The sequence below is a fragment of the Arctopsyche grandis genome, chromosome 13 (genome assembly GCF_051622035.1).
Source record: "Arctopsyche grandis isolate Sample6627 chromosome 13, ASM5162203v2, whole genome shotgun sequence".
NCBI lineage: Eukaryota > Metazoa > Arthropoda > Insecta > Trichoptera > Hydropsychidae > Arctopsyche > Arctopsyche grandis.
The window spans coordinates 6084304-6111274 of NC_135367.1; the positions used below are offsets into that span (position 1 = coordinate 6084304).

General features: G+C 35.3%; 1 protein-coding gene and 1 long non-coding RNA gene across 2 annotated transcripts in view; both read right to left on the reverse strand.

Moving 5' to 3' along the window:
* The window catches only part of LOC143921341 (uncharacterized), a 658293-nt gene that overhangs the window by 197414 nt on the left and 433908 nt on the right, over positions 1-26971 (reverse strand). The gene's annotated exons all lie outside the window — the stretch shown is intronic.
* The window catches only part of LOC143921344 (uncharacterized), a 105547-nt gene that overhangs the window by 51321 nt on the left and 27255 nt on the right, over positions 1-26971 (reverse strand). Inside the window, exon 2 of the long non-coding RNA XR_013261423.1 lies at positions 2906-3117. This is a non-coding gene — a long non-coding RNA (uncharacterized LOC143921344). The remainder of the gene's footprint in view (positions 1-2905; positions 3118-26971) is intronic.

The window sequence follows — 26971 nt, forward strand, 5'->3', positions numbered from 1 at the left end:
GAATATCCAAACTTTCTTGGGGACTAGGCGTATATTTCTTTTTAGCAACAAAAAAAGGTACAGCACTTAGCGGTGGCTTTGAGATTTAGTAATGGACGAAGACCAGGACACAGAAGACAATGAGAACTTCGAGAGTTATACGAATTTTAGCGAGTATTGAGAGTAAACCGCAATATCGCGAAAATACGCCCGCTTTCGCCTTTCAGGCGGCCGCGCGACCTACCCGCTTAAAAAGTGTTAAAATAAATAAATATTGTTAAAATATGCACTAATCCAACTATTCAAAACGACATACACATTCATGGTATTTACACATTTTCTTTGAAAATGTCGCAATACCACTGCAAAATTTTATGAATATAATACATATGTACATCCATTGACAGGTACGAGTTTCATAAGCACGTCGTCGTGTACATTGTGTAAACATAATACCACATTGTGTTTGTCTTTTAGTTAGGTAGGTGTAGCCAGACGGTGAAAATGCAATGACCGCAGTAGACGGGGTACGGCAGTGATGCTGCGATCGATACTACAGAAGCACGGAACGTACCATTTTCCACACAGTTCAGGCCTTTCAGCTGAACAACGAGCTGATGAAAAATCTTACATGGTAGCGTCCCGATTGCAACTACGCACATTTTTCTTATCGATTTCCCAGAAACGTTACAAGTCACGCTGATATATGTACATATTCTTTATATTGTATAATCATACAAGGAAACTAAACACATTAAACGCGAGTAGTTATGTATCACATACATACGTTCGATATTCTGAATTGAATTTTCGATTTGTATTGGTGCGTGTTTTGTTAGTATATTTTTTAAATATCGTGGGTTTTAAGAGTGTTTTTGAAATTTGAATCTTTTTGTTCATTGTTGTTGTACAAAATAATTTGAAATTCGATACGTATTATATATAAAACGAAAAGGAGATTTTAAGCTTGCCTTTACTGGTAATATAATCCCAAACATTTTTGTTTTTTTGTGTCTTCCTTACAGATTTTGCCATCGTATCGCATATGTAAATTTGTATCTTTTATCGACTAGCATAAATATATAAAATTTCCAACTTTTAGAGCAAACAAAAAAATTAAAAATTAAAATCAAATTAAAAAACGAGAGGGTGCCGGAAAGATATTTATGAAAAGACACTCACCATTAGACGTTAATATGGTCAAAATTGTTGTATTTTTAAACGTGTCTATTACGATTGTTTCTCACCATCGTATTGGCGGAATTAATTTGAATATCTTTTGTTGACCAAACCGCGCAAAATGGCAAAGTTTCAAAACCATCAGAGGAATGTAATATATAATATACATATGTTGTCTGATTGTATTCGTTGGGGGGGGGGGGGGGGGGGTGGTCTCATGTAGAGGGCTTTATTGGTTGACTTCTTTGACCTCTAAAGTGGGCTTATATCATATGTTGTCGGACCAATGACCAAAGTCAAATATAGAAGAGGCTTGTAAAAATAGTATCGTAGCCATTAAAAATTAAGGCAATCTTCAATAATACGTATAAATCAATAAAAAAATATATTTTCCCATGATGGCTTTGCGGGTTGCCCTTGAGTGACACCTATAGTATTAAACTTGTACATATATAAATTTATAGATTTTAAATTTGAAGTCACATTCAAATTGCGGTGACATAGTGGGTGGGATGGTTTTGAAAATTTGATGAGGAACCGTTTCAACAAAGAAATCAGATAAATCAACAAACTCTGATAGGATACGATTGACTTGGAGGCACAAATATCCAAGTCTGATCAGCAGCACTTCAAAATGAACTATTTTCAATCGAGGTCAACTCGGGGCTTAAAACCAGGAGCCTCTTGGTGGTTAGCATTAACGTAACCACCGGGCTATGCTGCTGGCTAAGTATAAGTAGATTCAAAATAATTTAAATTCATCGGAATCAAAAATATGTTCATTAATAAGTGCATACGCATACCGATTGATTTTGAATATGTCTCCTATTAGAGATTTTTGATTATATTCATAAATATGTATATCGAGAGGTTTCATTATAAAAATTAACAGAGAATAAATAGATCAAAAAATCTTATATTCCTATCTGTCTTCTATGTATGTATAGCCAGCAGCGTGGACTAGTGGTTAGCATATTATACTTTCGAACAGGGTAGTTACGGTTCGATTGCTAATACATAGTAGCTGCTGGCCAAATCTTGGTTTGTGACTCCAGGTTGATCATTTCCTATCAGAGTTTAATAGAAACGGCTCCTGTAAATTGTCATTTCAATTTCCAATCTCTCTGGAAAATCTCAAGCTATTCAAGTTCGCCAATTTGTATAATAAAATGCAAAAAATTCTACAATAATGTCACTGTGGATGATGTTTTTATGAATTCGCATTGTATAATGCTTGTATTGATCTATTGTATCTGTATTAGCACACTCGTTGCTTTGGAGTGATCCGTAAAGGCGAGTGTAGGTATATATTCGATTGAAATAAAAATAAAATAAAACAACAAAATGAAACCGAAGAAAATAATTTCCAAGAAAACTAGACCGCATTGTAAATATTCGACATGAGACGTACATGTATATTATGGACATCGAATATGTTATTAAGAATATAATGAAACAACAATAAACCATCGCATTCACAATCCTTTTTTGGACAACAACTATTCAACCATGCGACTACTTGAATACAAAATTTAAGGATACACACAAGTTTTCGCGTAATTGCGAAACTTATTTAATTAAAAATTTCCTACCGTATTCTGTCTGTTCGTTGAAATTTTACTTATAAAACTTGAACAACAATAAGCGTAAAACTAAACCGCATATTTTTACAGTCGGGATTATGTAGCTTTTGATGAGTTTCAACCGCATTATTAATCTAGAATTTATAGTATGGGAATAAACTCACCACCATCGGCATACGTTTCTGAGCCATAGCCATCTTGGAGACCATTGGCCCACGTCCCTTCGTATTTGGCATTGCTGGTGGCACTTTGTCGAACACCATATCGTCCTTTGAAGCCCTGTGTCCATTCACCTCTGTAGAGCCAACGACCCCGTTGCTCTACACCCAAGCCGTGGCGTTTTCCGTTTTGCCATTGCCCTTCGAATGAACTCCCACTGAAAATTCAAAAGGAAAATGTTCAAACAACGACATCAAAACAGGCACACTTTCATCAGAAATAGTCAGTTTTGTTTCTATTTACATATATGCTGAAAAGTAAAAACAATATATTCAAATCCACTGATTTATTCTCATTCGGAAATATTCAGTATTCATACAACATATATCAGAATAATGTCAAAGTCCGTTCGTACTTCGGTCAATGTCAAGTTCGGATGAAGCTTTCAAGGTCGACTGAAACGCACAACACGAGTGATGAAAAAATAACAAGAAAACCTTGAGATCGAAATTATGATCATGAAAACGGTCCAGAAGGCGACATTGAGGCTGCTTGATACAAAAATGCGATTAAACACGATTTCTTCTAAAGGAAATTTCCGCTCGACTCGAGTACTGCACGATATAATGTTTACAAAAATTTCCATCTTATAATACCATTATTTTCAAAACACATAAAAACCCACTTGATAAGCTTTTGCATATGTATACATTTAATATTCAAAAATAAAAATGCGCTCAATAGACGTCAGTCAATGTTTAGCGTCCATTATTCTGCAATAAAAATTCAATATTGGCTTAACAACTCTCGTTTGATGAAGCTTCTGCTCGATTAAATATATATACGAACATCTTCAAAGTTACGAGCGCGAGTCATTAAAGCGAAATTATTAATCCTATTTAATAAACAGAAAGCAAAAAATTCAAGTCAAACGATACGGTGCTGCTTTAAATTATAAACGAAAACAGAAAAAAATGCGTACGATCGCTTCAATTTTATGCAAAATTACGACGTAAACTTGAACGTAGTGATAATTAATTATTAATCATTATATTGAATTGTTTTTAGGCAAACCTTATAAATGAGTGATTTCGAAAGATAATCTAAGGCTGAAAAAGAAACAATAAAACGTTGAACTTGCACAGTTTCGTATGGATTCATTGCCAAATTTTATGGAACGCTATTTATTGAAGGAACAAACTACGCAACATTAAGTTTTCGTATTATTGAAAGGCATATGTATACGTTAACGATGGAAGTTTAATATTTGTTTCATACTAGCAATTTCATATAGTTTTTCGTAGCAATGTTATAAAATTTATATGGTTATGCTAAATTTAAAAATGTCAAGAAGAAAACTGAACGTATACATACATACATATGTAATCATATAATAAAACTGAAGACAGGAATTGTGTAAGAGGAGAATTTTAAGCCTCGAGACTACGACAATGGAACGGGATGAAAACGTGGTCCTTATTCCATAAAGCGGTCTCCAGGGTTCAGATGATCAAATTCATTGAAAAATTTTGTAAAAAAAAATAAAGACGAAAAGGTGTTGGAAAATGTTATTTAAAAAAAGGAGAAAAATAAAAATGGATAGTATTACATGAAATTTACACAATATGTTACATTCATTGTACAATATATGTATGATTATCTAATTAATATTTAGTGTAAGAGAGGACGATTTTTTAGTTTGTCTATATATGTACGTAGTAACAATATGTCAAGTTTTGTGATCGTCTAAAAATTTGACTGATTTGAGCACAGAATCGATCAGTGATCACGTTTTCATGGAAAGAAAAAAATAGGCAGACCGGAAGTGTTAGCTCTCCTTATATGGCTTCTCTTTTTTTTATTCAATTATCTCCTAAACCACTCAACAGATTGGACTATAACAAATGGTCACGCAAAACTCATAAATCAATAAAAAAAAATGAATTATAACTAACGAAATTCTAGCGGAAATTATAATGGTAATAATGTTGCTGTTTTACAAAATTTTATTTTCACCATCATTGTTTGTACATGTACATTGAAATTAAGTCTATTGTTTATTTATTTTATTAATAAAATTGAAACTATTTTGATTTATCAATAACATTTCAATTTTCTTTTGTATTAATTTGACGCAACACTGCAGACTAACTGTATAAGCCAATAGGTCAACTGATTGCCAGACTTCGGGGTTTGCTTGGTGCTCGTTAAATAACAATAGACCTCTCCATTACCGTACAAAACAAGAGAGCAAAAAATGTGGTTGACAATAGTAATCGATAATTGTGAACAATTTTTTGTGAATAAAGCATCGTCACGCCATTTATTGCCATAAGGTATAAAAATGCTATGCCCGTTGATATTTCAACGGGTGGTTTTGGAAAGGAATTGATACATGAACCACACCCGAGGCTATTGTCGCTAGCAGTTTCAGCAGGCACAGCCCTTATGGGCAATTTGCATCGCCCCCTCACTCAACCACTCGCGGTTCCCTCTCATTCCATCCCTGCACGCTTATCCGGCCGTCCGCATACAAATGAAGATGTTTCATTATATTCAAATATGACCAAATTCAATACGAGATAGTTGCTCTTAGACATCTACAAATTTAAAACTCGTCGCACTTTGATGGATAGCGAGTGACCAGGACTCTTACTCCATACATACTGAATGCAGGGTCTCCATGTTTTATGTATTCCTCAGCAAAACCTCAATGATTCGAATAATTCCATTACGAAAAAAAATCATCAATATCAACAGAAACAATTGTACACGTGCCTCATGGATGCGAGACAGCAGGGGAATTCAGTACGCGCAGCGCTCAACAGTCAGTTTGAGAATGATATCCGGTCTAGAATGACACTTATTTTATTGTATATTATTCGACGTTTAATATACGATAAAATGATTTTTATAGCTAATTTCAATAAATAACTTCAAAAATTTTACATTATTTTAACTTAAAACACATTTTTAGCTGTACTTTTGGAGTCCAGCACAGTGGATAGTGGATTTTTTCAGCACAATAATGCATATGTTTAAAGGCGACATATTTTCATGGCTATTATTATAGTAAAGTAATTCTTCGTCAACAAAAGTCAAATATTTTATTTTATCTTTCAATTTATACCAGAAAAACCTAACAGGTAACCCCAAATGCGTCTTCCTCGCCAGAAACATTGTATATTTTATACAAATATTATTAGTATTATACAAAGTACATAAATACACATCAATTAATATCCACAGAGATATCAATGGTCAAATTTATAAACTTGCAGCATTTTAAACAATTCAGTAAATACATATCAATGAACATCCACACAGACATTTGTGCTCAAATTAGTAAAATTTGCAGCATTTTATACGATTAAGCGAAATTTGAGATTTGCGAGAAAATGGATAAGGTTGCCAATTTGTTGGAACCGTTTCAATGAAAATCAGATAAATCGGCAAACTCTGATAGGAAACGACAGACCTGGAGTCACAAATCCAAGGTCTGGCCAGCAGAAACCAGTCTTTCGTGGTGCCCTTGTCGTTGGATCTTATATCATTGGACCTTATGTCGTGGAACCGATTTATACTCGTAACCACTCTGTTCAAAGCATTATATACTAACCGCTAGTCTATTCTGCTGGTTATAAATGAACTAACAATAGTCGAAGGAAATTTCATAAAAACTTTGTGTACATTTATACCCATGATTAACTACCTGTAGAAAAATTGATTCATTCACGACTAGGAAAACTATGTAACGTTGATACAATCCCGATTTTCTTATTGTGTTAATGATGTCTGGGGAGGCACGTGACCCACCAGGGTGGGTGCGGCGCCCCGGAGGCTGCGCCACTGACCCCAATTCCGACTCTGAACCCGAGTGACCCCAAATTTTTCACCATATCTGAGATATCTCCATTTTCCGGGGGAAACAGACCCGTAATAACCCTTATTCCGCTAATGTAACGGTCACGTACGCCCTAACGGTCTAACCCTTACCCCACCGTTGATTTTCACCTTTGTATTCTTTTGCTGACGCAATGTTTGTCAATCGTTACTATTTGACGTAGCGATAATACATACATATACTGTTATACATAAAAAATACAAATGGATATCTTTTTATTTTAATTCATTTTTTGATTAGAGTCTCGATTGAACATTTATTTATTTTATTTTCAATTAATCATGCACAGTCGCCTAACAGATTGCGCCAAAGCGGCGAGTGTGCTGACCAGATTACGACTCGAGAAATTACATATATATTAAATGCATAATTATTACATGCATACACATTTAAATCGAAACAATACCTGACATCTACATATGTATGGTCAGAAATTACAAACATCGTATACAATACGATCAATAACATTTTTCATGTAATAATACGAATTTTTACATTCAATAAACATCCACAGAGACATACTATATGGACAGAAATCTGGCGAAACCTGAGATATAACAATAACTCAAGGTATTGCAATTGAAAATTGGAGAGGAAAAGCCAATTTTACAGGAATCATTTCAATGAAAATAAAAAAATGGCAAATTCCGATAAGAATAGATCGACCTCGACAAACCAAGGTCTGGCCAACGACGAGACTCTAGTGGGAATCGAACCCATGACACCTTGCACGAAAGAATACAACACTCACCACTAGACCATGCTGCTGGTTAACACATCAAATATATCCATTTATATATCAAATATATTTTTATATATTCAAATATATCAAATATATTTTTAGTTTTTCAGAAATCAGAAATTTTCAGAAATCTCAAAATTTCACGATTTACATTAAAAAAAAAAATGCTCCGAAAATGTTAGTTTATCAAAATGTATCCATAGATGTCTGTGTAATACCGTGTTAAAATTATTCTAAAAATTGTATAGCAATGTTTGTAATTGGCCAGGACGGCGTATTGGGATTTACCTGTTAGGTGAAAATAAAATAAAATATATCATGTCACAGTGTCATATATTTTTTTACTTTATTTATGTAAATTTATTTGAAATTATACGTATTAAATTCATTGCGTGCGTTCTAAAGCAATCGGTGAAAAATTAAATATGTATTATAAATATTACATTTGACAAATTAAATACTTATAATTATGCTAATAAGAAACTGTGTACATGTTAGCCAGCAGTATGACTCAGTGGTTGCGTTCACGTTTAGCAGCGAGAGGTTACCGGGTTTGATCCCGTGCTAATCTTTAACACTACTGATCAGACTTAGATATTTGTGACTCCAAGTCGATCGCTTCCTATCAGAGTTTGCCAATTTATCTGATTTCATTGTTAAAACGGATCCTCCATCAAATTGACAAAAATCATCCTACCCGCTGTCATAAATATCTGAATTTGATTTATGTACAATACGTAAAAAATTAAGTCTAAATCCACAGATGTATCTATGGATTAATTAATTAATTGTCAGTTTCGTGCTCTTTAGCCTCTCGAAATACAGCGACTTATGTTTGTAATTGGCTAGGAAGTAGCATTGGGGTTTACCTATTAGGCCTTCCTGGTATATACCTATGTAAAATAACATAAAATATAGTATTACAAAACGATTAAACTTTCTATGTCTGTGCATCGACACCCACTGGACCAATCTTCGCTTAAATTTGGTATTCGAATCGTCCACAAAAAAAGGTGTTAGAAAATATAAAGTCAAGTTAATACTAATCTGTCCGTCTGTCTGTCGGTAGATATGTTGTACGCATTCGTCGACTCCCACTGAACGAAATTCCTTAGATTTTTACTTAAATTTGTAAAATAAAATGCCATTTCGATTCAACTTAAATATCAATAAATCACACGTCACGATTAATTTAACGTGAAATTACAATTGAATTTCAAATTTTAGTTAAAAATTACGTATGTATATATGTAGTACCATCGATAGAACCTTAATGTAAATATACACAGTAATACAATTGTGATATTCTTAGACGCAAATTCAACATGTCTACCAAGTGCTATTATCCTTTAATTCCCTACAGAACTCCCGGCCATAACTCTCGAAAGCGGTAACCATTATACAACCACTCCCTGGATAATTCACTATCTCATTATCAAATAATGATCAAAACAAGGCGAAGAACATACATACATACATCCTGAATTAGAGACGTTATAATGGAATTAAAAATAGTTTCAATTAAAAAAAAACTAAACTAACTCAAAATAAATAAATTCCATAATTCAAAATAAATAGCCAGCAGCATAACTCGGTCGTTAACACCGAGAGGCGCCGGGTTCGATCCCATGAGCTGAACTCGATTGAATATCTGCAGTGCTGCTGGTCAGACCTGTATATTTGTGACTCCAACTCGATCGTTTCCTATCAGAGTTTGCCAATTTTCTTTGAATTAATTGTTGAAACGGTTCCCGATTAAAATTTGCTAAAATCCATCCTACCTACTATGTCTCTACTATTCTTTTCAATCAAGGTCAGCTCATGGGATCGAACCCGGCGCCTCTCGGTGTTAGGCAGAAGCTTAAGAGGGCTGGATACCCTAAACCTTAATTTGGTTGCCGTTCCTTTCTTCGATATACATATATATTGAGTGAATTTATATATATATATTGAGTAAATGCGACAATATATATCAATATATATATATATATATATATATATATATATATATATATATATATATATATATATATATATATATATATATATATATATATATATATATATATATATATATATATATATATATATATATATATATATATATATTGAGTGAATGCGACAATATATATAAATATACATATATATGTATGTATATATTGAGTGACAGTTGTGCCTCGACCAGATAATACCTATTTTAAATCGACAAAATCAAGGTTTCGTATTCTCCAGCTTTCTCCTACGAAACTGGACCAATTTAAAAAAAAATTTCATCATCGGTATAAGAAAGATATTTTCTATGTTTGTGTTTTCATATTTTTTTAAAAATCAACCGTTAAATTTTCACGCTGGACTCTTTTTGTGGGTGTAAAAACGAGGCGATTTTATAGATGTTTGGTGGCTCCTAGCTCCTATAAAATTAACTAATCAAAAAAATAAAAAGATAGAAACATGCCTATGGTGGATATCCATAGCATATTAAAAAATAATTTCTCTAGTGCCATAATTGAGGAAGGGAGAAGTGTAATACGTTTATATAGACAAGGCGCTGGCGTCCGTAAAGACCGAGCTATGCTGCTGGCTAAATGGTTAAATATAAGCTATGGCGATTAAATGGTTAAATATAAGCTGTGGTTAAATAATGGCCGTAAGTATCGATTTGGGGCAACCTGTCATGGCAATATGGTAAAAATGGAATAAAAATAGGGAGGAGGGGGGGGGGGGTTGAAACCTCTACAAACCGATTTCGGCAATTGTGATGAGCATTCAAAAGAGAGGGGGTGTGAGATGGGAGGGGAGGGGGGTAAGTTAACAACGAAGGGGCGTTGACAGTGGTTTGTAAACTGTCGAATAGAATCAGCCGGTTTGTGGTGGCGTTAGTGTCGTCGTCGAGGGCGACCGGTCCGGTATCGAAATAGCCCGCCGGCCGGAGCGCCCGTATTTGCGGCCGGCCTTTCTATTTTAAAATGGCTGGCTCTCCACACCACCAACAGAGCATTCCACTTTCACATTATGTAAACGCGACTGCACTCGCACAGGACATGCACCGAGCGTCATCCGTCGAGACCTGCACCAAGGTCGGGGTTCACCCCCGAACGCCGGCACGGCACGCAGCGTGTTAACCGACCGACATTCGCATCGAACGCTTGTCGAACACGTTGTATCCACATGTTGTACATTGACATAGGTCCGGGTTGTCCAGATATTCGGTTTTTAAGCGCATCTATACATAACAAAATTACAATTTTGACGTAAATCTACACTATTCGAGAGAGTATGCGTACTTATTAGCGGTAGTCACGACCAGAGCCGTCGAGAGGAATCTCGGGCCCTGGAGAAATAATTCCGTACCCTGTGACTAGTGGCCGGATCCACAGCGCGCCGTTTATTGTTCAATTGTTGTAAATGCTATTGTTCAATTGTTGTAAAAGGTTCGCCCAACCTTTTTTTTGCACTCTAGCTTTGTAAATAGAGCCAAACCGCCCCGATTCCTGGAAAAAGCACGGTCTCTATCCGCAGTCTACCTATGACAAACAAAAATAAACTGCCACTTCCGGTTGACGGAATAAAATAATGAAATATTGTTTAAAAAAAATACTACTTTCGGTTTACGAATTCTGACCAAAACCTTAACAAATCTAAATTAGCACATAAAGAAAACAAATACAAATTTTCAAGTTGATAGGTTCTACAGGCGGCTACAACATTTTACAAAAAGAGGAAAAAATCCCACTTCCGGTTTATAAAATTTAATGATTTTTTTTTTATTTTCATCACATTGATACAAGAATTATACTTGATTGTTTTCGTAAAGAGCACACATGATTAAGAGGGCTGTACACCCGAAACCTTAATTTTGTTACCGTTCCTTTCTTCGATATATATATTGAGTGTATGTATATATTGAGTGAATGTGACAATATATATCAATATATATATTGAGTGAATGCGACAGTTGCGCTTCGACCATATAAAACGTATTTTAAATTGACAAAATCGAGGTTTCGTATTCTCCTCCAGAACTGGACCAATTTTTAAAAAAATTTCATCATCGGTATGAGAAAAATACTTTCTGTGCATCTATCGGCGTATATTTTTTTTAAATCGACCGTTAAATAAGCACGCTGGACTCGTTTCGTGGGTGTAAAAAAGAGGCGATTTTATAGATGTTTGGCGGCTCCTAGCTCCTATAAAAAATAATTAATCAAAAAAATAAAACGATAGATGCACCCCAATGGTAGATATCCATAGCATATTAAAAAATAATTTATCTAGTGCCATAATTAAGGAAGGGAGAAGTATAGACCGTTTGTATGGACAAGGCGTTGCTGTCCAGCCCTCTTAAGGGGTCGAAAAAAATAGTGGAAGAAAAATTTGACAAGAGAAAACTGCCACTTCCGGTTGACGGACGCTTAGCAAATTTTATACATAGCTTGGTATTAAGCTTAAGCTTCTAGATAAGAAATTTCACTCACGCGACAACTGGCTCACAACAGTTATTTTGACAAATCTGCGGATTTTCAAAAGCATTTGTTTAGTTTGTAGTACCGGTAGTTTCAAAGGCTTGTTTTCGGTCAAATACTGATACCGCCAGTATCGGTGCTTTCGGTAATGCCCGTTAGCCAGTTGTCGCGTGAGTGAAATTTCGTGCGCGTAACGCCATTGAGTGAAGGGTCCGTGAGCCAGTTGTCGTGACACCATTTGAAGATAGCTTTTGACTGTTAGCACTTAAACCAAAGCCAACAGCTCGTGTATAAACAAACTAGAACGTTCATAAATGAACCGGAGTGAACACTTGCACTGTAACATGTAACATACGAATCACGCACGCCTTAAAGTTTTAGATTAGAATTAATTGCTTTTTCCTCGAAGAAATAATATATTATACTAATGGTATATTTATTCGTTTTACTTTATAGCGTAGATTAAAAAATCAAGTACAATAAGTGCGAATAAAATTTTAAAATATATAGAATCGAATTATTACATATTTATTTTGAACACAATGTATTCTATAGTATTACACACATTTAATAAGCATACATACATATATATGTACGTCATCGACACAAATTTTCACATTTCGAACGTGAAATCAAACTCAACCACGATTAATTACACCACAATATCTCAAATATGTGCCATCCATAAAATACCAAACATGCTATACATATATAAATATGTATATTATAAAATGTGCCATCATGCGAACGTTTCATTTACATACCATATAAATTTGCAACGATTTTATCGCACTAACATTACATACATACATACATATATACATACATTATATATTACATACATACATATATATGTATATATACATATGTGTATTTTTTTTTACCGCAAAAGCTGGAATGGTAAACTGCGTTTGTTTCCAGAGCTTTACGATACTTTTATACAGTGCGGTCATTTTACATATGTACATACATGTTACTAAATAAAAGTCATAAAAAAAGTCATAAAAGTGTAATAAATGATACGGCACGTCGGACAAACCATGAAATTTACATGAAATCAATTAATATGAGAGTTATATTATATTTTCATATTTACTTTACTATCAAAGCGCTCATTTTCAATTACTAATCGTCTTATTGTATCCGCCACATCCTACATACGTACAATTCCTATTTTATATTTACTTACTATTTAAAAATATATATAATTATTTGTTTTTGAATATCTTGCAAAACGCATTTTACATTTTATGAATATAACATTTTTCTTTTATTTAATCGTGTAATTTCATTTTACCTCAACTCGCAGAGAAGATTTATAAGAACTATCGTAATAGCACTAAAAAATCAACAAATTGAAACAGAAAAGTTCTCTTTAAGGTAAGAACCACACAAAAATATATCATAGAGAACAATAAGAATGGAAAATGGAAATACCATGAAAAGTGCATAACATTGCATAAAACATTGAAACTAACATAATTCGTCACATGTAACATGGATTCAAATGTTTCATTTTCATTGGAAAAACGTGACATTTTTACACACACACACACACACACTATTATGCGAGATCTAAATTTAAATAATTGATATAGTTAACATTTTCCAACATAACTTTTATAACTGTCGTTGATGATTTAAGGACTTATTTTTTGGGGTCGACTCAAATTTTGATGGAAAATTGCATTGGAAATGTTTATATTGGCAAAATTTCAAGCAGTTCAGCTCAGTGTATATACATAAGTGGACCAAAAATCGATCAATAAAATTATAATCAACATACATAAATATGTATTACATCGTCAAGTTCAATATGATATTTTTATCAGTTATGTTTTGTTAATACGTTATATGTATGTATGTATGAATATATCCAATATATATCCATTCATATATAAAAAAATATATTGTTAAAAATTTCACCGCATTCTGTAAATCTCGTTATTTCGTGAACATACTAGTTTTTTCATACAAAAACTTATCTGACCAGTTATAGCTAACACAATAGAAAAAATTGACAGATGAACTATTTTGTACATGTACAAACTATTGGCGTAATTTAAAGTATTCTCAATTTTCCCATTCACTATACTTTATGTATTCTTACTCTAAAAAAATATAACAACGCTGTAGTGTGGTTTCCATAGAATTGCTCTTTAAAATACTTTTTGCGTTTTCACAGTTCAAAAGTTTTGACGGCTAAAAGTTTCATGCGACAAATAGTGAGTATTAGAAGATATATTTTGACTGTTACCACTTAAACTGAAACCAATAGTTTGTGTATGAACAAACCGGCATGTTCATGAACGAACCGGAGTAAACACTTGTACTGTAACATATACATATGTTACAATGAAATTGTTACCGTCAGTACACTTGAAATTTCGCTAGTGAAGTTATAATATCCCTAACTCAGAAAGTGAGCACGGATCTATCAAATTCACCCTTCAATGTCAGTTAAAATACACAATTAATAAAAATTTTAAGTTGACAGATTGATTAAACGAAATCAGAGGCCTATTTTTAACTTACATACTAAGAAGAGATGCACAGCATCATTTTTTTAAATATTTTCAAAGATATGTGTATCATCAAAATTGTTCAAATCTTTTTTTTTTGAATAAGCTTTTGCATCGATCCAGATATCAAACAAGACACCAATGTTTATACAGCTCATCTTTATTTTGTTCAATACGAGTCAAAATAGTTTGGTATAGATACAAAAGCGTCATTCGGGTCATCGTAACCTGATTTTCTGCTTACAAGATATCAATTAATTATTGAATTGCAAACAGGGTCGCGTCTATCATATGTAGAAATGTGTGCAACGAACACGGGCGACCGAAATATAAAGGTGGCCAAAAGAAATTAAATGAGTCGAAAAAGTTATATTGTTTAAAAATACGAAACAAGACATCGTACTTTTTAAAATGCATTTAGGTTGTCTTGTTGTATACTTGTGGATTGCTGTTGCAAGCTACAACTTGTAACACACCCAAACTATAATTCGGGGAAATAATGGGATAGCAGGTATAGCTTCGGTCCGCACATCGCTAGGTCTTTTATGTTCTATTATATTTGCGATTGCCAGATGTATTTCTTGAAGGATGTTAAGTATTAGTTGGTTATCGAAAGAACAATATCCTATGTAGATGTGAGACTGGGAGAAAAAAACACCATATTTTCATGAATGAACTTGAAAACATTCAGCTTGTCTTATCGTCTGGTCCAGTTCAGAACTAAAAATTTTGATTTTCTGTCTGAATATCTGGCTAATTTTTATTGTGATTAAAATTTTTAACACTTTACCCCGAATTAATATGATTTATGTATACAAATGCTGATAAAATTAAAGAGCGGCCAACATAAGTTTGCACATAGGCGACCGAAATCCTAGGCGCGGCCCTGATTGCAAAGCATTCAATAAAATAATCTTAAATTCGTATTACACTATCACCTACATATACCGTAACATATACACTTTGTACTACATATTTTTATAGTACAGTACGCACTTTGTAACTTTCGACATTATCAATGAAACATTCATCTGCTTTATCCCGGTCGTGTTTTCCGTTGCGACTTTTCAGGATGATAATGCGAGGACGGGATTTAATCTACGTCCCGGTCGGACATGTGCACAGTGCGGTGCGGGAACACGGCTATATATACCCGACATTCACACAGTGGCACAGTTTCACTGGCCATTTGATATATTATAGCGAGAGTGCGTACAGGACGAACAAGTCACGTAAAAATAATAAATAATACCACAGTCGTCGTACCACGCACTGGCGTACGTTACGCCTGTGACGCATACGCCACAAAAAATATTATAAATATACATATGTACATATGTATGTGATACTACGTAGCCGAGTTGTGTGTGACTTTGCACAAAAGGTGTTACGCGTGCCATGTCTGCGAATGCAAATTATGTTATTTATAATTGCACATTATATATCGGTCTTGTACAATACGCTCAAATGAAATAATCACTGCTAAATAAATGCAAGAAAGAATCTCGGACGCTACTGTAGACTGAATTAAGTCGCATACATATGTATTTATATGGTTATGATTCAGTGGCGTAACTACTGTATAGCGGGGGTAAGCAATGCCTACGGGCCACACAAATTGACAAAATGACTGTTCAAATTAAGACACGTTTTGCGGGAATGCAGGTAGTGAAAAACTATTTTGGGTTTCTTGAACCTAAGAAAATTATTAATATGCCGGAAATAGATATTCCAGACTATTGTTTGAATCTGAAAAAAAAATATATATCCAGAAGTTTTCTCAGATCAATTCGAATCTCAATTTACTCATGTACTTTTATTTATAAAGAAAGATCTTTCTGAAACAATGACCATAAGGCAATTTTCAGAATTACTATTACCAAGTTCATACAGGTGTTTGGAGAGTGATTTTTCAGAAGTATGTATATACTAGCTGTATTACCCGGCTTCGCTCAGTGTTTATAATATAAACCGCTTAAACATGACTAAGCTAATTTAATTAAAAAAAAAAAAAAATTAAAAAAAAATTTAAAAATTAAAAAAAAAAATAAAAAAAAAATAAAAAAAAAATAAAAAAAAAATTAAAAAAAAAATAAAAAAAAAATAAAAAAAAAATTAAAAAAAAAAATTTTAAAAAATCAAAAAAAAAAATCAAAATTTTTTTTTGCCTTCTAGGGCTTCGCCCTCGGCGCCCCCCTGAGCCTTTGCCTTCTAGGGCTTCGCCCCTCCACGCCCCATGAGCAATTGCCGTTTAGGGCTTCGCCCCCCTTAGTTAATGCCTTTTAGGGCTTCGCCCCTCCGCACCCCCATGATTAAATGCCGTCTAGGGCTTCGCCCCCCCTAGTTAATGCCTTTTAGGGCTTCGCCCCCCGCGCCCCCAAGATTAATTGCCGTTTAGGGCTTCGCCCCCCTTAGTTAATGCCTTTTAGGGCTTCGCCCCCCGCGCCCCCCTTAGTTAATGCCTTTTAGGGCTTCGCCCCCCACGCCCCCAAGATTAATTGCCGTTTAGGGCTTCGCCCCCCTTAGTTAATGCCTTTTAGGGCTTCGCCCCTCCGCGCCCCCATGATTAAATGCCGTCTAAGGCTTCGCCCCCATGATCAGTTGCCTTTTAGGGCTTCGCCCCCCGCGCCCCCAAGATAAATTGCCGTTTAGGGCTTCGCCCCCCTTAGTTAATGCCTTTTAGGGCTTCGCCCCTCCGCGCCCCCATGATTAAATGCCGTCTAAGGCTTCGCCCCCATGATCAGTTGCCTTTTAGGGCTTCGCCCCCCGCGCCCCCAAGATTAATTGCCGTTTAAGGCTTCGCCCCCCTTAGTTAATGCCTTTTAGGGCTTCGCCCCTCCGCGCCCCCATGATTAAATGCCGTCTAAGGCTTCGCCCCCATGATCAGTTGCCTTTTAGGGCTTCGCCCCTCCGCGCCCCCATGATTAATTGCCGTCTAGGGCTTCGCCCCCCTTAGTTAATGCCTATTAGGGCTTGCGCCCCATGAGGCTGGGCCCCACGGGGCTGCGCCCCTTGTGGCGCCCCCTTTTGAGCCCCATGGGGCTGCGCCCCATGAGGCTGGGCCCCCCGGGCCCCCTTCGGGGCCCCACGGGGCTGCGCCCCTTGTGGCGCCCCCTTTTGAGCCTCATGGGGCTGCGCCCCATGAGGCTGGGCCCCCCGGGCCCCCTTCGGGGCCCCACGGGGCTGCGCCCCTTGTGGCGCCCCCTTTTGAGCCCCATGGGGCTGCGCCCCATGAGGCTGGGCCCCCCGGGCCCCCTTCGGGTCCCCACGGGGCTGCGCCCCTTGTGGCGCCCCCTTTTGAGCCCCATGGGGCTGCGCCCCATGAGGCTAGGCCCCCCGGGCCCCCACGGGGCTGCGCCCCTTGTGGCGCCCCATGAGGCTGGGCCCCCCGGGCCCCCTTCGGGGCCCCACGGGGCTGCGCCCCTTGTGGCGCCCCCTTTTGAGCCCCATGGGGCTGCGCCCCATGAGGCTGGGCCCCACGGGGCTGCGCCCCTTGTGGCGCCCCCTTTTGAGCCCCATGGGGCTGCGCCCCATGAGGCTGGGCCCCCCGCGCCCCCTTCGGGGCTTCACGGGGCTGCGCCCCTTGTGGCACCCCCTTCTGGGCCCCACGGGGCTGTGCCCCTTGTGGCGCCCCCTTTTGATCCCCATGGGGCTGCGCCCCATGAGGCTGGGGCCCCACGGGGCTGCGCCCCTTGTGGCGCCCCTGGCGGGGCCCCATTAAACTACTCGCCTTGCGCCCCCGCGGGGGTGAATCCATTGAAACGAAAAAAAAAATCGGCGCCCATGGATCGAAAAAAAAAAAATCGAATCACGTGTTCGATGACGTCACCGATCTACGGACGAAGACGACGACGACGACGACGACGACGACGACCAAGGATATTTACATACATACAAAGTCTCTTTCCAAATTATAGATTAGATATACCACATTCGTGTAATTTTCTACTCTCCCGGTAACTGTGGCTAGTATAGAAAGAACATTAAAAAAAATAAAAAATAATTAAAGATTACAAAATAAATTCGATTGGTCAAACCAGACTCAATGAATTATCTTTGATAACAATTGAGGACAAAGAAGCAGCCAAAATGGACCTCAAGCAACTAATTCATGATTTTGCAAACAGAAAGGCTTCGAAAGAAGAAATTTTAAAATAGGGAAGTTAAATTAAGAAAATTATATTATGTACCTACATATAAACAATAATTATATTTATATTATTACTGCGTTGCGAAACTCAAAACTTTGGTATTTCGATTTAAAAATTCGAGGGGGGGGTCCTTGATGAATTTTTGCTTACGGGCCCAAAATTCCTAGTTAGGCCACCGTTATGATTCTGATAATACTAGTATTTAAGCAGAAAACATTACAATCGCGACAGAACTAACAGTCGAACCTCGATTATTCGGATTTTCGATTACCCGGATTGTTAAAAACAAACACAATTTTTACGATTTTGCTGCTTTGAAATGCATAGAATAAAACTTCGAAAATAAGACGGAGAAATGAGTCTGTTGTCGTCAAAATTCAATACTGAAAGCACGTTTGTTTCTTGAAAATTTGATCGCGATTAAAATATTTATTTTTAATATTACCAATATGGAAAATAAAACATGTTGTATTACATAGCATTAAAATATATAATCAATACTTTAAAAAGCGGTGTCTTAGGACTTTTTTGTAAAATAAATAAAGTGTTGGAATGTCAGCGATCTCGGATATAAAAAAACAAAGTGAAAAAATTATGAAGTTCACTGATTCTTTAATGTCAGAGAATGGAAACTCAGAGAGTAAGGTTATGAAAAAATCAGGAAATGAAGAAGTCGAAGAGTGTATTTTTACGTAGTTCATTCAAAGACGATCGTCTGGACAGCCAATATCTGGTCCATTATTGTATGAAAAGTATTCGCGATTTGGCGGCCTCAAAAAGAACAGCTAACTTTAAGCAAACATTCACAATTGAATTTCTTAATAAAGAATAATTTAATATTGATCTTCATGTTATTATATACATATGTAAATGTAGACAAATAAAAAAATGCATACTGAATGTACACTTCTTTCCCTGTCAATTGTGATTTTTTCGATTATCCGGATTTTTCATTATCCGTACTACATACTACCTTCATCCCCAATTAGTCCGGATAATCGAGGTTCTACTATTTTAAATCAAACATTCATGTTATAATTTCAGACAGGCTTCAGTTCGCTTCTGTTGTTGGGCAACTCTCATCCATCTCACGTCACATATTTTTCTAATTTAATCCACCCATTTCCCTTGTGACCTCGTTAGGCACTTATTTTGTCCTTTGCCATTTCAATCTCTTCAATTGCTCCACAATTTCAACTACCCTTGTCATACTTCTCACCCATGTATTCCGTTTCCTGTCTCTCCTCGTTACGCCGAACACACAGCGCTTCTTACTTATATGATTAAATTTGACTTTATGTAACATTATGGTGCTCAATAGACAAGTTTCACATCCATATGTAAATTCTGGCAAAACACATTGATCAAAGATATTTTCTTCAATACGCTCATATCAGCATCATCGTCATCGCTCACAGCCATTCGTCATTCACTGCTGGATGAAAGCCTCACGTTCATGTATTTCAAATTTTTGATTTATAAATATTTACTACTATAATAAATCAATTTAAACAGTTCTTCAACACGACAATCAAACAGGTCCAAATCCTCACCTATCACTTTAAGGAACCGGACAGCCTCTACAAGAGACGACTTGCCAAAACTAGACGTTCTCGCAACAATAAAGGCGATAACAAACTGAGTGGGATGTGGTGCGTGTTTTTTTTAGATACTTTTAAACACATGAAAAAAACGCAGCACCCCTAGCTCATATACATGGTACACAATTCCAAAAATCACCCCCTGGAGTGTTTTCGGTGATATTTTATCCTTGCTTGACAGTGATCGATAACGGTGAATCCCACATTTGAAGAAATGTACGAGAAACTTGTTGGTTGCATATGGATATACATACATACATACACGTGCGACCTCCCTAACATATGCATTCTGCACGTGCAACTACACCCGAATTCGGGTTGGGGGATACCCATTGTTTACAAGCCAAGGACGTAACGTCCTATACCACTCAGTGAGTTTTCGCCCTTTAGTTGGAAAAGTCGATGATGACGCAAAGCTCTACTACATTCCGGAGCCCAAAATTTAGCTTCCGATAAAATCGAAGGATTTTCAGTACAATCCTTCTCGATAATAGTGAGTCGAAGACTTAATATATATGAATATGAAGCTTTAATATGATATATGTATGATATAAATACGTACTTGGTAGGTAATATTTATTAGAAAAAAAGCATATCAACAAGAACATTATTATTAAATATCATTATTTGAACCATTTTATAATGAAAAGTGAGGATTCAAAAGAAATATTTAGAAAAAATACCCTAAATAAATGTAGTAATTTTGTTTTTGAATTATGTATATAATTAGTTAAATATAATCACTTTATTCGTACTAAAAATTGCCAATTTTCTTTTTAAGATATCACCTAATTGTGACTTGGCACGTAAAAAGTTGCAATGTATGAGTTGTTGTACTGGAAAAATAAAGTTTTCCACGCAAGTTTCGCATATCAAAATCATTTTAATCCGGCTTTATATGTATGTAATTGTAATGCCGACGCATATATATATATATATAAAACAATTTTAGTATTTATTATTATAATACATTGTAATTGTATATATTAGAATAATAAATACTTAAAATATAAAAATGCCCCAGACTATTTAATAACGCCCTCCTAATTTTTTCATTGTATTAAATTAATCCTACACATAATTTGATTGACGTGCAATAAAAAACTTTTTTTTAAAACAACAGACAGGCAGACACTCTTCGTTTTGTAATACAGATAAGCCAGATGATAAACTTTTGAAAAGAGATTTGGCATGCACTCCCAACCATGAAAAACGTTTTAAAAACACACCCACATTACATTCGAGCAAAAAATTACATTTCAAATACACAATTGAATCAACGCTTACACGCCAGACATGAAAACAAAGCTTACAAAAAACGTAGTTTTTCATATGAGAAATCAGAATTCGCAGACAAACACTACATTTAAAATCCTAAAAATTGGAACTGTACAAGCCTTTATATGGAAAAATTCAAGACAATTCATATAAAACGATGCAATTTTAATGAATGTAGTTGATATTAAGACTAATTAGCCAGCAATATGGCTCGGTTGTTGCATTTATTTTTAGCACAGAGAGGTTACCGAGTTCAATCCTGTGCTAATATTTAATGCTGCTGATCAGACTTGGATATTTGTGCTCCAAGTCAATCGTTTCCTATCAGAGCTTGCCAATTCATCTGATTTCATTGTTGAAACGGTTCCTCCGTCAAATTAGAAAATACTATCCTACTTGCTATGTCACAAATATCTGAATTTGATTTATGTACAATATGTAGAAAAAATATGTACAAGTCTAATAAATCCATAGATGTATCAATGAATGAATGAATGAATGTATTAATTGCTAATTTTGTGTTCTTCAGCCTCTCAAAATTCAGCGATTTATGTAATAAATCGCATTGGGGTCTACCTGTGAATTGTACTACGATTTTTTACGATTCTAATACAGATCAATTTTATTGCTAAAAACAATACCACACATTAAAGCAGTAGAGCAATAAAAATGCATTTTTTGCATTAAAAGCTTTATGAAACATTTCAAATCAATTCAACACACTCCAAAATAGATTCTCATATCAAGGTTAAAATCCCCTGCAACACTACATACATATGACAGCATATTTAGCACATTATTTGTTTTTGCGACACACATAATACATATACGACATTCATTATGAACTGCACCGAACAATATGGCGCAGCAATTACTCACTGGTTGAACGCGACCATTTTTTTTTAATAACAATATTTTATTTTTTTTTAAACACACACATCTCTTTTTGTGCACTGCATTTTTCAACGAGGTGGTAGTTGATATCTTTGCGTGTCGGGAAAATTTTCTCACCACACACGGCTCACATATTTCAGTCGTAATTTCAGCAGGGTATATACATATGTACATATATAGTGATCGCGTGACAGCTTATGACTCTCCCGTACTACGATTTATGAACGAAAGTTCACGTTATCTGCGAACGGCACGCGAAACCGATCGATAGGTACCAAAGGAGGCTTCGGCGGATTAAATAAAAAGTGGCGGATATCACGATGAACCACGAAAAAAAAAACAGACTTGAATACTAGTCTGTAAACACCCACGGAACGAATGCGTGACCCTCGAAAGCAATTACTTGATGAATACGGCTAGTCTAATTCGTCGAACGATGCGCGTTCATTGATCGAATTTTCTTTTCATTTTCTTTTTTTTTATTTATTTAAATGAATCGAAAGGAAGTAACATTGTTTGTTGCATTTATTTTACACGTGACGATAAGAATAATAATAATAACTGTGAGCGAATTTTCTAATTGCCTCGTGGCACACTATAGTGTGCTATACAATAAAGCGTCTCAAACTTTTCCACTACGTGGCCTCCTAATTGTAAAAGAAAATCTGAAGGAAAACCAATACAACAAAGTTTCATTCGCTTGTAATTTTTAATTGCACCATTTTAGCTTTGATATCTTTGAAATCAATTATACAATTTGTACATATACAAAAGGGTCAAGGACTTGAATTGGGTCCATAAAAATACAATACATGTACGCGTTTTTTATTAATTTCACTTCGCCAATTGGTCTGACAGACGACCTTAATTCTTCCGATTACTTTGAAACTTTGCAATTTTGCGAGGTTTGGCCGCCGATAGAGATTTCAATTTGGTCCGATTAGACGATGTTGAAATATAATCGTAATAAACACGTTTAAGAATCCAAAAATTTTGGAGAATGTGACAGCTCACCCACTGTCAATAGCCAGAAGCCTTGTTTGTTTGACACTCGTTTTGTCAGATTTTAATTGTTTAAACGCCTATAACTCATAACATCATTTTCTTACTATAACTTATAAAAGTTGCATTATAGGCTCTCATTATCTCTCATATATATTTTTACTTCACTAATTGCTTATATAATGAGTGACAAAAATATGTTTTTAACAAATTGAAATGGCCGATTCGTTGTCCGTTCTTTGGCCAAGGCATTCTCGCCAATTGTTTGACTTCTATCTTTGTTTTCAACTCTCTGATCTCAGTGTCTCTTTCGAACTGCGATATTTTACGAACCTTTTATCGTCCTAGATTTTATAAGCCATTTTAAGGTCGTCCCACTTCGTTTTTTTCATCCCATATGTCAAAGATTATTTTAGTTGCAGATAAATAACTGTATTATATTATTTAGTAGATCAATGCTAATTACCAACACTGAAAACAACGCTGTTGAATTACATATATATAAAAAAATCGAATTCGCACACTGCTTTTTGACATACATATGTATGTAGATTTGCTTATGATTTCTTACATAAATGATAATACCAAGTCTATCATTTTCAAAAATGTATTAATTAATCATTTTTCAGTCAATTATGAGATTTAGTACACTTTTTTCCTGAAGCGACTGAAGTCTGTTCATACTGACACAGCGCAGACCAACAGTTGAACGGAAGCAGCACTATAAAAAGTATTCTTTGGTGCATTCGTATGTTCCGTAATATTTACGTGGCGCAGACGTTACAGCAGAAGCCGTCACAAACTATTCATATTCTACAGCATTACATGTCACCGTAACGAGTCAAGATAAACCGGTTTTCTCTGGCAACGGTGGAAGTAGTCACATACGAAGTGACGTCATAGTAGGGAGTAGGACGTAGGGGGTAGGACGCAAGCAATATTGGGCCGTATCATAGCACTCTGTAACTTATATGTAAGCCGATTTCACCTTGCACTAGGCCGAAACAAGTCTGAACGTGCGTTGCTGTATAGCATAGATAGACGTAGTCTTTTCCGTGCACTGCTGTGCTGGGCTATTTGGATATTATGAATATATTATCAAGCCAACTAATCATGACTTGATCTATTCAATCAAATCAAATAGTATTTACACTCACAAATGTATGTAACTAGTTTCTACATCACTAAAATTTTAAAATTATAAAACAGAATTATATGAGTTTTTATATTTGAAAGTGGTTATAAGTCCACTTTTCTTCATTTCAAGAGATATTTCACGAAACACTAGAATATCTAAACACAATCTGCTTTAGATGGTCGACTTTAGATAGTCATATGTATTATGAGCATTTAAACAGTTTAGGCAGTATTGCTTCAAAGTTATGCGAAACTAAAGGCTTTCACAAAGCAAATGTCCAATACAATATTAGAATACACAAATAACTTAAACACAATCTGATTTAGATCGTCGACTTTAGAGAGTCTTAAATTAATATTATGTATTAGATGTATTATGGGCATTTATAAGAATTGTAAATAGGTTTTTGAGCTCTTTTTCCAATTATGCTGTACATTAACATTAGAATATTATAATACTATGATTACTAAAAAAATTTAATTAAAATTGTAAAATAGAAAATGATCAGTGGATCAGTAGCTATTAAAATAGATATAATATGTATTTTGAACGTAATTTAGTAATAATAAAAAACATTTAAAAATCAAAATCACTTTATCTATGTACGCAGTAACAATAGATGAAGTTTTGTGATCATTCGAAAATATAATATTTTACCTTTAACAATATTAAAAAATATATATTGATGGCCTGTAATACGTTTATTCTGCTTTTTTGAGATTTTGGACATATCGCATTAAAATAAGTGATAGTAATTTGTAAATTAATTCAAACAGAAATAATATTTTTGGAACTGAATATTAGACTTCCGCCACTTTCAAATATAGCGGCTCATATGTTAAAAAGTTTTCTTACCCATATAACAACATGGTAATGGCAAATATAGCCAATCTCAGCTCTGCCCAAACTAAAATCTAAGACAGATTACTAACTATAGTCATACAGTTATTAAAAAATACCCTATCATTACCAATGAGCCTATTCAACTATTTTTATAAAAATATGACAGCAAATTTCAATCGGATTTTTTACAATTTGAATCTCAGTCTCTTAATTGAAGCATCGCTGTCACTTAAAGGGCGTGGTCCGCCACTTTGAGAAGCACCGCTGCACATACGTACATGTACTATAGGCACTTTGATTTATCGTTGACTATAAAAGAAATCTCGACGTTTTCAACTCGCCTGCCGGAAAAGCTGTAAAATATATTTATAAATCCATTTCCATCGCCGCGAGATTATGACGACCTTCGAGATTCGAGATTTGTGATATCGTTTCCGTTTACCGTTTTATTTATTATTGCGTAAGTGAAGACGTATTGCATTAGCAAAACAACATAAATTCATATAATATCTACAGGCGTTTCACTGGATTCATTGCCAGTAATAAATTATGCGCGTTCCTATTTCTCTTTGTCGATGGCGTAGTTTACACGTGGAGAGTAATATGTTCATTCAAATTTCGCCCGGTACAATAAATTAATATAAATCGCTCGACGCATACGATAAATATGAGGAAATTTGCGACAGATCATTTTCACTGCAGCGCGTACACATAAATTGCGCATTTTAAAAATATAATCTGAGAAAAATACACAGAAACGAAAATTGGAATTCTTTCTTAAATATTTAAATATAATCTGAGGTAATTGAATAGTTACATACAATACATCCTCTCTACTATAATGTATGTATAAAAACGTTTGTGTGTTCGTGGAGTTTAAGTGAATTCGTGGATGAACAATAGAGATCCCAGATTAGGCGAACGGGACTCAGGAAGTACCCGAAAAAATAATACGCTGGAGTTCTTGCAGAACAATTGACTCACAACGGTAGACCTTTACGTGCCTAGACAATAGATATATGTATAAATGGATCGGGGAAGCTGTGGTGGGCAACTTATCCTTTATAAGGAGGTACACACGCTAGATCAGATTACTATGGAGTGAATGGTGGTTACGTGAATCGAATAGAACAATATTTTATTTTATTTATTTAAAAAAATAAATATAGCGTTTAACAATATTGTTTAAAAATACCGTAACGCAGGAACATGAGAAAGAGTATCGTGTAATTCAAAAATCGAATAAATGCTGTGAAGCGACTTTGGCCTTTCATTTTGATCCTGAACAACAATACTTAAATTGTTAAATGTAAAAATGAAATAATAAAAAAATCTGAAATACATTAATTACATGATTAAGGAATTTGTTCAGAATACCGAAAAACAAATGCTTTTTTCCAGTCATATACGTAGATAAATTTCGGGCTATTCGAAACATCACGAAGAAAGCTCATTGTTTAATTTAATTAATTCCTAGCTGGGAAATTGCACGTCATTTCATTTGAAATGCAAACGCAAACTGTAAAGCATTAT